Raw genomic sequence first — 15420 nt, 5'->3', positions numbered from 1 at the left:
AGGGGATCACCTTCACTACAGTAGGAATCTCAATAGGGCTTATTTTCGGGGGAGGGCTTATTTTAGAGGAATCTTACACAGTAAGGGGAGGGCTTATTTTCGGGATAGGTCTTATTATCGGGGAAACACGGTACTAGCCTTGTGACTTTGGGCCAGTCACTTAACCCCAATTACCCTGCCCTTCCCCCTCCAAATGGCAAAAAATAAAAATGAAAAAAGAAATAGGTTAATGAATTCTGTGCATTTTTCTTATAAACTAATCTTGTTCTTATAAAGTCTACTTATCACTTGGGAACATTCACAGCTTACAACATTTTATAAAAGTGATCAGGCAACATTGTCAAAGAAGTGTACTTTACATTCCTTTTTGTTTTTTGCTTTTTTGGAGGGCAATTGGGTTAAGTGACTTGCCCAAGTTCACACGTCTAGTTTTTGTGTTAAGTGTCTGAGGCCGGATCCGAACCCAGGTCCTCCTGACTCCAGGGCTGGGGCTCTGTTCACTGCGCCACCTAGCTGCCCCTGTATTTTATATTTCTTAAAAGATGCAGCCTGAGTATATCCCGTAACACTTTGAAAGAACTTTCCCTGACTCACTGAAAGGGAGCAAGTGATTTCCTCTAACCCCGTAGTATTTCAACAAGCCATTTCTCAAACTTTGCCCCTTAATTTGTCTTGCATATACTTTTGCCAATTTAAAAAAAAATTCTTCATTTTTATTTATTTCCATTATTGCTTAAAACATGTATTTCTTTAGAAGTTCTAAGTATCTTCTCAACCTCATAGCAATTATTTTGCTCACATGACAGTTTCTGCTTTTTACTTCTATCCTGCATGGAAAATTGTCTTGAATTCACCCTATACCAGGTAGTATCTGATTACTTGCTTCCTGAACTGAAGTGTTAGAGGAATCAGACTTTCAAATCAGGGCTGATAGATTGCTGCTTTTGTCAACAGGGCTGTGAGTTTAGGAGCAGATAAAAAGAGAGGCTTTGAGGATACATCCAAATTTTAAGCAAACCAAGCTGCATACAAAACATATGACTTTACATAATCGGTTAGGAAGGTTGAGTCTTTGGTTTGTAAAAGGATTCATTTCAGGATTTTTGAATGAATTCAATTTTAAAAATTTTTCTAGGAGCACATCTACTAACCACATATACTGTTAAGCATAAATACCATCTATGCTGGTAGTATAAAACAAAAATATAAAATTTATATACTTCAGTGTATCTGTGATCTCATAAATATAGACATTCCCTCCATTGACTCAGAGCACATCATCCATGCCTTCTCATATTATCTGTTTCTTGTCCATGTTCTTCTATAGAGCTTCTCTACTAATGTTCTAGCTAAACATATTGGACCTCTGTGTCTTTCTTTTACATACATTGAGTACTAGTCCATCCCTTACTCTTTCCTCATTCCCTCAAGCAACTAGCCTACTTCCTTTTCTAGTCATATATTTTTGAATGATGCGTTTGATATAATTTATATTCCTTGTTACTTCCTTTTTTATATCATTTATATTTCCTGATGTATTCTTCACCTAGCATCCTTCAAGGAACAGTCCCTAATTACTAAGATAAAAAAGAGGGGGAAAAAAATTCCAGTTCAGCAAAATTCACCTGTATATCAAAAAAGTTTGATTGTTTATACATATACTGTATCCCACACCCATAGTCTACTATCTGTCTGTAAAAAAAAGAGAAGGGCAGACTTCTCATTGTTCTCCTTTGGTACCAGCTTTGATTTTTTTTTATGCATGCATAGATACAGATATAAGAACCAGTGTATTATCCAAAGACCATGACAAGGAAAAAAATAACATGGATATAATATTTCAAAAAATAAAACCAAAATATATAATAACAAATATAAATGTCTACATATATACTTACTCATTTATTTTTCCATTATCAAGCACCTTTTTTGCTGTTCTTTCACTCCCCTTCTACTAAATACAAAACCTAACAAATTAGCGTAATCAAGCACCACAAATTCCCACATTGATCCAAGTTTAGATTTTGTTTTGCTTATCCCTTTATGAATCTACTTTCCCTCTTTTTCTTCCTTTTCACTCTCCTTGTACACTGCTGTTACTCTGTTAAATTGACTGTATTTCTGCACTAAACACTTCTGTGTTTGGTGCTGTTTTGACTAGCTTATATGAAAGTGAAGTTCATTTGATGCCTGCTTCCCCTTCTGCCTTACAGACTTGTGAAGATTTGTACCTTATTTATGTGAGATAAATTCCTCCCCACTTCCTCTTCCTTTTAATCCTAATGTGTCCTTTTTCCCCTTGTTTTCCCTTCTTCTTTCAAGATAGTCAAGACATTTAAAAAAAATTGCTCTCAGGCTCTTTATCTTATTGGGCTTTATGACTCCCAATGACATTAGGCTTTTGTAATGGCAAGCAAAGAAGTATTTAATGCCTTGTTTCAGCGATTTAGTTGACACCTTGTTTCAGTTCAAGTTTCCTTTGAGCCTTGCCCATGATTGTATCTAGTCTTTGTTAAGAAGCAGAACTTGCAAACCCCACAACTTGTGTATCCTATGTAATGGTAATGGAATTTAAAGATTCCCTTGAACTGGCTTGGTTTTCCGGTTAAGTGTTAAAACCTAGAGCTTGTGAATCCCACTTGTGGGATGGTCTTGTGATGTGAAGAGAGAGGGCTGAACTGGGAGGTGCTGGTGCCATGGATAGAGAGGCCCAAGCACAGAGAGGCCAGAAAAACTTTTGGGAGCAGCATTGTGGAGGCAGAGACAGAGAGAGAGAATTGCCGGGGGCCAGCGCTGCTGAGAGAGAGAACTGACCTCCGAAGCTACCCGGACTGCTGAGGGCTAGTTGGAGCTGCCCAGGACTTTTGAGAACTACTACCCAGAGCTGCTGAGAACTGAGGAGGCATGACTGTGGTTCCAGTATTTTTTCTGTCTGTTTTGATGTTACTTTGCCAGATTCGCCTGCTGGTAAAGGACAATGCTGTTGTTGCAGAGTCTCTGGAACCCTGCAGTTGGTTCAGAAGCCCTGAAGGAGGATTTTCTTGTTGTATGTTTACAGAAGTCCTCGAGGAGGGTCTTGCTGATGTTTTCAGGGGTCCTGAGACTGTTCTGCAGGCAGAGAGTGAATTGATGAGGACACTGGCAGTGTATATTGTGGCTTTGTTAAGCTTTGTCTTCTCAGGAACAGGGATTGCTGAGAACTTGCCTTGGGCCAAGATGAAGAAAAGACCTCTCCTTGGATATTGAATGCTGTGATGATAATGTAACCTTGTTGTAGCTTAGGGGTAGATGGCCTTTGTGCTCTCCATTGCCTCTTTGAGAAGTGAGAAATTGGTTGGTAAGAGATGATAATTGTAATTCACTTGTGATCCAGGGGTGGAGTACTTTGATTTTTGTGCTTTGTGACTGACCAAATGAATGTACTTTGTTTATGACTGGAAACTAATCTCTAGTTGAATAGAGAGGACTTTGTGATTGACTAAATGAATGTAATATCCAGAGGTGGAATTCTTGGACCTTAGTAGTTTGTTATTGAATTGAGGACTTACTAAATTATTGAGTTACACATGGTGAATGCTGTAATTTGATTTTCTGTGAATGTTTTGCCCTAATCTATCACTGAATAAATGCTGTTTGCTATGCTTATAGTCTGAAGCTGGAAGTTGCTTGTGCTTGGCGTTATATCCTAGAACTTGTGAACTCCTGTTGCTGATATAACAGGAAGGGAAGGAGCTAATGACTATATATAAGGAGAGGCCCAGGCTGGAGAGAGAGAACCGAGAACTGAGAAGAGAATTCTTATGGTGGTAGAACTGAGAAGAGAAGAAATGAGAAGAGAACTCTTGTGGTGGCAGAGTTGAGAAGGAGAAAACTTGTGGTATCCTGGCACTCTTTGTTTGTCTATTCTGTCTGTGTTGATTTTTGTTTGTGATACATTGTACAGAAGCCCTAGGACCTTACTGGAAGAGGATTTTCTGGTTGTTTGTTTACTGAAGTCCTCAGGAGGGTTTCAGAGATCCTGGGACTTTACTGATGATTTATGTGTTGACCTCTTGGACCTTGTTTGTGGGGTGTGTATTGATTTCTATGCTGATGATTTGTGTTGGCATCTTGGGTCTTGTTTGTGGGTTTCTGTTGATTTCACAGGCAGATATTGAATTGATGATGGTGCCAGCAATGTGCATGAATATTATTGTGGCTCTTTTAAGCTTCGTTTTCCCAGAAACAGGAATTATAAAGGATTTGCTGTGGATTGTACACTGGGAACTTCAGTGTGGAATGGGAACTGGACAAGGAGCTGAGAGCTGCCGGCCTTTGAATCCAGATGACAGTTGGACAGATTTGGTTAGGAGCTGGCACCATGGAAGCTGAGTGCCAGCCTTGACTCAAGATGAAAAGACCTCTTTGTGGGTACTTAGTGGTGACTGAGAAGATCATGATTTACTGTGACCTAGGGGTGGGGAACTTTGACCTTTGTTCTTTGTGTCCCTTAAAGAGGCCTGCTCCTTAAGGATGATTGATTTAAGGAATTACTGAATGACTGTACTTTGTGTTCCTTAAGGAGGCTTGCTTCAAAATGTAGTGTTTTAAGACCTGTGGTCTTTTAGGGTCACCGTTGCTATATCTTGTGTGATTCTGATTGTGGCACCCCCATATTTAAAATGTTTTCTTCTTGTTTCAATGAACCTAGCCTAGAGGTGTTTACTATTCACAGGGATCAAACCTTTTTTCAGATCTCTGAATTCCTAGGACAATTCCCAGGAGGACCCTTATTCTGCCCCTACTCTTATTTATTTTTACCCCTCTATGTTTGCCCTGAGGTACTATTTTACCTATTTTGTAGGAGGATGGGGTGAGAATCTTGAGAGCTTGGAATTTTCTCACCTATTCCACCATCTTCCCAGAATTTTGTCCTCCATATTACTTTTCACGGAGTTTATTACTTAGATGAGCTTTTATAACCTCTTGTACTAAGTAGCTAATTATTTTCTCAAATATCTCCAACATAGCTTTTATTCCTTTTCTATTTCTTTCCTTTATTACTCTCATTTTACTACAAAATTTAAACTTCAAAAAAATTTTTCCTCATTTTTAGTATAAATTTTAATTGATCTTGTGGGCATTCTGTGTTTTACTTTGAGACTTTGCTTGGAGATTTGAATTTTTCTTCTTGTCTAGGTTTGTGTCTTAGCACATATACAATTCTATTTTTTTTTCTATTCCTCGTTGAGAAAAGGAGCAACTGTGATGCGGCCCCATTCCTCTATTGGAGACTGAGTCTCATATCCCATGTCAGAGTAGCTGAGGCCCTGATGATCTGGAGGCCCAGTCTCAGATCCTCCCGCCAGTATACACTGAGACCCTGCTCCTTAACTTTAGTGGATTCTCAGATTCTTCTTCCTAAGGGGAAGAGCAGTTTGGCTATGACCCATTTACTTTCCCCTTGGACTGAGTCCAAGGTTCTCCCTTCCCTATTTATCAGACCTGGCTGAGGCTTTTCTTAGCCCTTAGAGGCTGCTCAAGGGTTCTCCTGTCCTTTTCCCTTCCCCTGGGATCAGGGATCTGACTGTGCTAAGGACCTTTTCCTGGCCCTCAGATCAAGTGTGAGGTCCTCCTCTATTTGCATTCGGATACCTCTTTTTTTACAATTGGGGTTAAGTAATTTGCCCAAGGTTACAAGGCCAGTTATTTTGTGTGGTTCTTAAGTATCTGAGGCCAGAACCAATCCCGGGTCCTCCAGAAGCCAGGGCCGTGTTCTTGCTCACTGCACCACCGCTTAGCCGCCCCATGCTGATACCTTTTTCTTTATATCTGGAGGCTGTGTCAAAGAGGGCTGAATCACGTAATGACCTTAAGAATTGTTATGCTTTTTTTCCCAGTTAGTTATCAGGTTATTATTAATTCACAGAATTCAGTTTTAATTGTTGTATTGTCGTCCTTTCTATTTACATTATTGTAGTCACTATGTATGTTGTTTTCTGGTTCTACTTATTTCACTTTGCATTAATACATGTAAATCTTCCCAATCTTTTCTAGATTCATTATCTAATATTTATCTTTTTAAGTTGCCATAAATATTTTTGTGTATACTGGTTTCAAAATTGTTAGACCAATTTATAGCTCTACTAAGCCCTCTAATATTAACTATTCTCATTTAAAAAAATCTTTTGTAATATGCTGTTTGTGAAATGAAACTTCAGAGTTATTTTGACTTCATTTTTCTTATTATCAGTGAATTGTAGCTGTCTTTCCCATGGTTCTTAATAGTTTGCATTTCTTTTTTGAACTGTTTAACTCACTTGACTGATAATTCTTGGAGTATGGCTTTTGATCTTACATATTTCTAAGTTACCTACATGTTTTGGTGTGCTCATTGAAAACTTTTATATTCTACTGCCCTTCTTCATTTACAGAATCCCCTACTGTTATTCTTTTTGAATCAGTAATGGAATAAACCTTGAAAATATTATAACTATCAAGCGTACTTTTGCTTTTTCAATTATTATTATTATTATTATTTTAATCATTCTTTTAATTAAGAATTGTGATATTTCTCAGAAACATGGCTCCTCCCTTCAAAGTTAGAAGGTCCAGATATCAAATGTTCAGTTGTCCACATTCCAAGACACCATCCCTGAACTGGTACTAGATATTTTCCATGTCATCTATTACAGCTGTTGTAGTACATCAATTTATTAGAAGGCTATGCATGTTAGGAATCTGTGTCCATAATTGTTTGAGATATATTGATCAGTCATGGTTGATTAAAGCATATTTCTTGACTCTAATCAAACTGACTTTATGAGTAATGGTAAACCAGAGTTAAGACTAATTCATGTACCAGATGTTTATTCCTGATCTGAAAATTAGAAGATAAGCATTGTTTTCAGATGTATAATGAAGAAATTAATAAAAATAATAATTTGAATTTCCAACTGCTCAGAGTATGTGTGGAAATGGCACCTTTGTTTACTAATTTTTTTCTAGAAAATATATCATAAAAGGGAGGAGGATGGGAGAGGATAATGGTTATAAAGGAAGGTTTGTGGGGGGGTTTTATTTGGTTTGTTTTGGCTTAGACACGCTTTGTATTGCTATAATTAGGAGTGGGATAAATGAGAGTTTGCTAACTATAGGATTAAGAATCTTGAAAAACAATATCACTCAAAGTGCTAGCCTTATCCCTAATAACAGTTTACCTTTTCACTGATTGCCTGATAAATACAGCTTCCTAGAAGGCCTAAAAATTATTTTACATAGTAGTTTAACTGGGAATACTGTATCTCAATATTTATTGACCTAATGTTATATTAGAAACAGACATGTGGAAAATTGGTTGTTATTCTGAGGGAATGAGAGTTAATCTGGGAAATATTAGTGATGTAAGATAAAAGATATCAATACAAATTTATTTTTTTAATTATGCAAGTCTTGCCCACATAATACATTAATTTCATTTGCCTTGTAGTCAGTTTTCCTCATGTTTTCTTTGAATAGTGAATGGGATTTTCCTGATGTTTAAGAAAATGATAACCTATTCTTTTGTCACTTTTAGGAAACTTAGAGCAAGAATAGCAATGTCCTTGCTATTTACAAATTGATTTCTAATGGATATTTCCTTTTCTTGTCTTCCCCACCGTAGCACTCTCCTGTGTCACAAAGAAAAACACTTAAGGTAACTCAATTGACATAGTAACTGAATCTGACAACACATACATATCTGACACTTTCAGTCCCTCACCTTTCTACCAGATGGTGGGAAGTATGGTTTAATACCTCCAAAAAATGTACCCCACAAATAACTATCAAAACATTTATACCAACACATTTTTATCTTTATCTTTCATCTCACATCACTAATATTCCCCAGATTAACACTCATTCCCTCATCTCCCAAAGAATAATTCCTTATTCCCTATAATTGTAGCGGAAAATAGTAAAATAATTAAATGGTCATTAAATGGGGAATGACTAAACAAATTGTAACGTGATACAATATTGCTGTGCTATAAGAAATAATAATTATCAGGAATTCAGGGAAGTATGGAAAGACATATAAATTGATGCAAAGTGAAGTAAGCAGAACCAAGAAAATAATGTACAAAATGATTACAACAATATATTTGGAAAGAACTATACCAAAACACTTGAAATTGAATGCCTTGAAATCAAAATGACCATGCTTGGCCCCAAAGAAGAGATTTGAGAAGTGCCCTTTCTCCCTTCTTCATACATATAGGTGATTGTTAATTTGCAAGAATACATGTAATTATTGTCAGATTTTTTGGATGTGCTAGTTAGCTTTGCTAACTGTTTTTTGGGGGAGTGTGTTTGGAGGGGGGTCTGGTTAAAAATTCTTGAAAAATAATAGTAGGCCTGAAGAAATACATATTTAATAAGCAAACAACTCCTATTATGGTTGTTTGAATTAACGGTAAAGTAATAAATACTCCCTGAGTCTCTTAAGCATTAAGATTTTGTGGACCTTTCCCTCATGCTTCTGATGCTTAGAGATGGGAGAACAATTATCAGTATACTGAAAAATTTGAAAAGTACAACACATTTAAGGCAAATTAGGTGCATTGACATTTACATTTTAAGATTTAATTAGAAAAATAAGTTATTCTTGGAATTCTGTGCTTTTATTTAGAACACAGTGAAGACTTATGAAAGGAAAAAGAGAAATTGTATTAAGAAAATACAAAAATTGCATCACTTAGAAATTATAGAATAAATAATATATATCAGAAAAGGAAAAATAATTTACTTATTTATTTCATCTTATTATTGTTTTCTTCTGTTATTACATAATGTTTTATAGGTCTTATTTCCACTATTTATAATCTCAGTATAATAGTCCTATTATTAATATAACTGTACATGAACTATTTCTCTTCTAATCCTTAAACAATATTTACTAATCCATTTGCCCACCTAGTAATAGATTCTATTCACTATTCTTCTTTTGAATGACTCTTGCTTTCTTGAGAATTATTTTGCCATTGCTTATTTAATACCCCTAAGGGATATTGTAGGATGCTGTGGTTAATTTTCATTCATTCTTTATTGACTAATTTTTCTTTACAGTTATTTTTACTGAATTCCCCAGAGCTGCCACATCTCAGGGCTACTTGAAAATTCTCAGGGGATCTTTTTGTCATTCTATAAAATATACTAAGCATTTGTTTGAAAACATAGAGCTAATAAATTGAAATGAAATCCATCTGCTAGTAAGGCATTTTTTATATGGCACATATCTCAGGCTTCTGAGTTTTAGGTGAAAGCCACTGTTACTTCAGACATGCACTCTTTTTAGTAATCTAAATATTTTTTAGTTCAACTGGTTATTTTAAAGATAATTTATCTCCTCCAAAGATTTCTTCACTTTATTGACCTAAAAGTATGTTTTCTAATGTAGCACAGGCATAAAATGCTGCTGCTGCTGCTGTAACTACTACTACTACTACTACTACTACTACTACTACTACTACTACTACTACTACTACTACTACTGCTACTGCTACTACTTATACAGTGAGCACTATGAACCAGGCACTCTGCTAAGTGTTTTACAAAGAGAAGTAGCTTTGTATCCTCCACTTTCTGTTTCAATTTTAGAGTCTTGAAAACAATAGATTAAGCCCTGTTATCTACACGTATTGTCACTTGTAAAAGAATAGGATATCTCGTCTTTATAGTGCCCATATTTACTGAACCAAAAAAATAGGTTGTCTGACCTGTAGGATTTTTTTAACAGTTCCATTAAAAGTATACTTTACTATCTTGTAATTGGAACTCTCCCAGAAAGTCTGGAATGTACATTTACTGTATTTGTCTCCCCTGTGTTCTAGTCTGGTTTCATATTGGTACTGTCCAATTAAGTGTTCCTTTTAAAAAATTCACATGATACTTTACAATTGTGATTCTCCTCATCAGTTTTATATTATGAATTGTTTGTATGAGGAAGTAAAGAATTAATCACTTATATATATATATATATATATATCAACCTACTTATAGCAGGACATAATATAATTCAAAAAATACTTATTGTCTACTATGTGCAAGGTACTGTGTATAATATAATCTTGGAGGGCTTGAATTCTGAAGAGGAAAACATCACTAATACTTAGTAGAAATCACCTGGAATAAAGCAAACTTCTTAGCTTGTTGCCCAAATACTCCCAATTGGCTGGATGTATATTTAGGATATACAGGTTTGTCTTAAAAGCCAAGTAACTTGCATGAAAGTCCTTAGGAACTCACAGATTGAAGGTATTTTAATACTATTTTTATGGTGGTTTCCAAGCCAGTAAACACATCAGCCAATCAATCAGCAAACATTTACTAGGCTCCTATTATATGCCAGCTAATTTCAGTTTGACATTAATAAAAGCATTATTCATACTAATGTTGTGAAGAAGTAACTTCACAGGTGTGGTAGTAGCTTAGTGTCTTTGTAGGTCCTCTAGGATGGGAAATGAATTGGGACAGAGCCAGTACGACTAAAAGGTAATTGAAAGAATTCATTCTCATATAAATAACTATTAATTTTGCAGTAATGAAAAAAAGTACAAGGGGCCTTGGGATATTTTCATTTTTTATATCCAAAAGGAAGGATAGTATGCTGAGCAAAAGATAAAAAAATCTTTCCAATATGCCACCAAAATAACATTCTTGGCAGAGAGATGAAAAGAACTGAAATATTCCTCCAGCATGCATGTTGATGATCTAATGACTCAGCCATTTTACTAGCACTGTTTCCTGTTTGTTCAATAATTTTTCTTACCTTCTTTGGATCTAAAACTCTATCCTTTTGCATGTTGCCTTCTTTATTTCCCCCAGATTTATAAGTTAAATGACTAAGATGGTAAGCAATAAAAAATAAGCTTAAAGATGAAGTTACAAATTTCATATTAGTGTTTTCTGAGCAGAAAATTATCACCTGAGTGAAGAGATGGCAATGGGTGGAGCTAGAGGAGTGCAGCCTGTTCTACAAGTCTGAGCTTTGGCAGGGGCGTTCCTTTGGTATTGCAAAGGAGAGTGTGTGTGTGTGTGTGTGTGTGTGTCTCAGTGTGTCTGTGTGTATGTGTGCGCACTGAGAGAGACTGAGCCTCTGCTGGCAACTGTGCTGGTGAGCCAACCTCAGCACTGATTGCTCATCGGGGAACAAAAGCAGGGCCATGGGAACTGAGAAGGGCAGTGCCTGAAAACTGAGCTTGAGCCTAGGAGTACTGTGGATATTTGACCTGGACACATCTTGTGGCAGACATGGTTCTGTAGATCCTTTTAGTTCTTCAGGGTTAAAGTGGAATGAACTCTATATTGATTGCTGTGCATAATTCAGCCTGGACTAACATTACAGTCTTGATCCTGAAACCTAAACCTGGACAAAAGGTAAGAAGGGCTTGAGATTTACAAGACTTTCAGAATCTTACTTGCATAAACATTTTAGTAGGAATATTTTTAGGTTATGTTCAGTCATATGTTTCCGTGCTTGTTGCTAAGTTGCTGCTCAGTTATTTAATCATCTTGATGTCTCTTGAAGTGTTAATACAAGCTGTGTTTTTTGAGAGAGGATCATTTCCTAACAAGTGTTTTGATCATTGAGACACAAGAAAACTAGAAAAATCATTATCTTTCTAGGCACTTTCAAGAAATTAATCATTTTATTGATACAAATCAAGTCACTTCCTCGTATTATGAAAGTGTGAAGTGAGTGTAGCACGAACAAATATTTGTTATTTCAGAAATTAAAGGAGCATACCTTTTAAATTATGAAATAGTTCACATCTGATAGTCTTTTTTTTTAAAGAAGGATTATATCTAAGAAAGGTGCTTGATTAATTTGAACATTAATTATAAGGGGAAAAATCTTATTTTTTATTCTGAGCATTAGGCTTTCTTTTACTTAGAGTGAAGAAGGAACAGAGAAACAACAGTATTTCTTTTTTCTAGAAAATATTAATAACATGTTGTTTTCTCTCTTGCAGATGCTTGCCATTAAGTTTGTAGTTCCAGTTTATATAGTACTTCCTTAAAATCCTTGATGATAAACACCTATTTATTACAAAGATATGATAATCAGAGTTTTCCTTAGATCAGTCCTTTTCATGGTAGAATGGGTAATGCATGTATACTAAAGTAATATTAATAAATAATTACATTTCAGGAAAATATAAGCACCTTGAAGACAAGGACTATTCCATAATTTCATTGTTATCTTCCCACTGCCTAGAACAGGCACAGGGAGGCACTTAATTATTTTTTTAATTGAATACTTTACATATATTTCTTATTTAATCCTTAGAACAACTTTGTGAAGTAGGTATTAGACCTGAAGACCAGTCTAATTCTAGCCCTTTCTTTAAGTCAAGGTCCCAACTAAGTTAGGATAGGAGAATTGTCTGCTTCAGAGAAGTCCTGGCAGGCCCACCCAACCAGACCCTGCTCAGTCCAGGGTTATTGGGAATTTTCTAAGTCCCAAGGCCAAAGAAAAGAGAACAAAAGTTTAAGGTCTCAGCAAATTTGGAAGATCACATGTTTTTAAAGACATCCATTGTTATCTTAGGTCCTCAAATGTGAGCCCTTAACTTTTGGGGAAAGTTAGGATACCTAAAAAATGAAGTGAAACAAAGCCTTCAGGGAAGATTTCAGTCATTCTTTTTTATTTGGTGCTTCTAGCAAGGCAACCACGTTAAGTCTGTTAATGAGTAAGCCAGAAGAAACACTCTTGAATCATAGACACATATTTTGATCTTCCTTCAGCTTTTCACCCACAGTGTATAATCATAACCCTGATCAGCTAACTTGCTTTTTACATAGGCAAAATAAACTTCTGCCTAAGGCAGCACATGTAGAAATGCAGATATCTCCAGTTTTTTATTAAATTAAGCATAGCCCAGGTCATGTTGAAATAAAATTATCTGTGGCAATAAAATTCAAATTTGCATAGACTTATGATATTCACTGAATCTATTATGATCTGATCTACAGGATTGAAAATTTCAAGAAAAGGGAGATAACTTTTGTTGGACTGAAGAGTTCTTACTGTCAAAACTTCAGTCCTATACTGAATATATGAGTGTACACTTTTGGACACATCCCCTTTTATCTTTGATGTAGCTGAATCCCTGAAGGATGTAAATAATGCCATTACACAGTTAACTTTAAAAAGACAAGAGAATAGATGAGCAAGTAACCTCTTGAATAGTTCTGGTTTTTTAGCAACATGATGTTGAGAATTAATTAAAACTGTGGTCATCTGAGGAAGGAGATATCCCTATTGTGTTGTTGTTTTTTTACATCTCCAGAGAAAGTGATTCCATAGTCTCCTGGTATATCCCATTTCAGTATTATAACTGCTGTTGTTTTTATTTATCTTTTATTTTTATTCTAGCTCATTTTATAACTAAAAATTCATTTTCCCCTTCTCTGTTTTTGGTAGAAAAGAAATCGGTTATTGTCTTCTACATAATAACCAAAATGGTACTATTTATTATTTTAAAAATAAAGTTATTTTATCATGAACTTAGAAGTAAATTAAATAATATGCATTTTGTTTTTTTTAATCTAACATTTTTAAAGCTAAAATACAATATATATTCATTGTAAGAAATTAGCAGTACACAAGGTAGTATGTGATGAATCATATATACCTAGTTAATCTTCTGCTGATTTGGTGGGAAAAAAAAAATACATCCTGAGAAACTGAGTTCATAGTGCATCAAATAAGAGAGCTATACCTATAGTTCTATAACTAGTGTTTTATTCCCAGTGGTTGAAAGAACCCTAGTACCATGTCTTTTCAGTTTGGTAAAGTGTAGGCATTACAACAAAAATAATAGCTGTGTGATATGTTGTTGTCTCATTGTGCCTCTCTTTTTATTAAACTGTACCTATGTCCGGATGCTTCCTTTCTTTTATCATCTGTTACCTTTTTTCATTTATATAATACCCCCAGTTACTCCTGTCTAGTTAATAATGTGGGCAACCTGTCAAAACTCTTTCTCAGGAATTATTGCTTTTGATCATTCTAAATTAGGTATGCTTTTATTTTTTCTGACAAGAGGCATTATTATTTTAATCATTCTGTTTATTAAGAATTGTGATATTTCTCAGAAACATAGTTCCCTCCCTTCAAAATTAGAAGGTCCAGATATCAAATGTACAGTTGTCCACATTCCACAATGCTGTCCCTGGACTGGTCCCAGATTTCTTCCCTGTTGTCCCTCACAGTTGTTGCTGTACATCAATTTATTATGTCTGGCATCTGTGTCCCAAATTGTTTGAGCTTTATTGATCAATCAGAAATGATTAAAGTGTACCTTTTAACTTGATATCAAATTGACTTTACATTAAATGAGAGTTCAGACTGAATTTATGTCAAAGGGTGTAAGGGCAGGTTTAGAAAAATAAAATCAGATTCTAATTTAGTACTTAAAGTCCAACAAAACCATCTCCCTTTTCTTGAAATTTTCAGTCCTGTAGATAACATCACAATAGATTCAGCAAATGTCAGAAATCTAGGCAAATTTGAATTTTATTGCCACAGATAATTTTATTTCAACATGACCTGAGCTATAGTAAACATTGTTTTTACATGGATGATGAAAATATACTATCAAATAATCATTTAATAATTTGAATTTTCAGATATTTGGAACATATATGTGTATGTGTATACATATACATACACACATACATATATATATAGTGACCTTTTTTCTAATCAGTTTTTTTATGGAAATTGAATCATAAAATCCATCATATTTTTTTCACAGAGCATTTTAACTGCATTCCTAACCAAAGATGTAGCCTCATAGATATGACTACTCTTATAGCATAGACAAAGATAAAACTTTATAATCATTTCAGTAGTAAAATTATGTTATATCCTATCATATGGACATTAGTGTACCATGTAAATGTAATACAGAACACCTAAATTTAATACACAATTTATAATAAACATTAAATGTTTACTCAACAATAATGTTGGGTGCTTGATAATTCAGAAGGACTTGTTAGGACATTAGAAGGTCCAGATTTTTTTTTTAAAAAAGCAAAACAAAATAACTTTCCTGAAAAGTTTGAATTTAATCAGTTCTTTATCTCTTGAGTGATTTCTTCAAGTCAAACAGAGAAATTCAGAATAATTCCATGTACTTTACTCCTGCATCAAAGTACTCTATTCTCCCTACTTAAGACTTTGTTATATCTGTCAAGACATTTTATACCTGTTTAGACTCTTTGAGATCAAAGAGACTTTAGAGAATTACATAAAATTATGTAGCAGGACTAGGTAATCTCAAAAGTAGAAATTATCCTATAGAGATTATGTAATTTTCCTTCTGTAGCTGCATTATATATTAGGATGAAATCTGGGAGAATTAAGCTAATTAAGGTAGCTTCAAATGA

The 15420-nt window shown here is 34.9% G+C and overlaps 1 protein-coding gene across 7 annotated transcripts in view; it reads left to right on the top strand.

Moving 5' to 3' along the window:
• ARHGAP32 (Rho GTPase activating protein 32) overlaps nt 1-15420 on the top strand; it is a 423257-nt gene that overhangs the window by 326887 nt on the left and 80950 nt on the right. The window contains exon 1 of one of the 7 annotated variants that reach the window (XM_069079888.1): nt 11026-11397. The exons of the other annotated variants lie outside the window; for them this stretch is intronic. The gene's annotated coding sequence lies outside the window, so the exon portion shown is untranslated. Of the gene's footprint in view, nt 1-11025; nt 11398-15420 lie in introns of those variants that run through there. 7 annotated transcript variants of the gene reach the window in all.

Source organism: Petaurus breviceps, unplaced genomic scaffold, assembly GCF_028583685.1.
Source record: "Petaurus breviceps papuanus isolate PSGF00001 unplaced genomic scaffold, PetGlider_PUasm1.0 91133, whole genome shotgun sequence".
In the NCBI taxonomy this organism is placed as follows: domain Eukaryota; kingdom Metazoa; phylum Chordata; class Mammalia; order Diprotodontia; family Petauridae; genus Petaurus; species Petaurus breviceps.
Note: the sequence above shows the minus strand (reverse complement) of the source record. Positions and strands in the feature narration are given on the sequence as shown.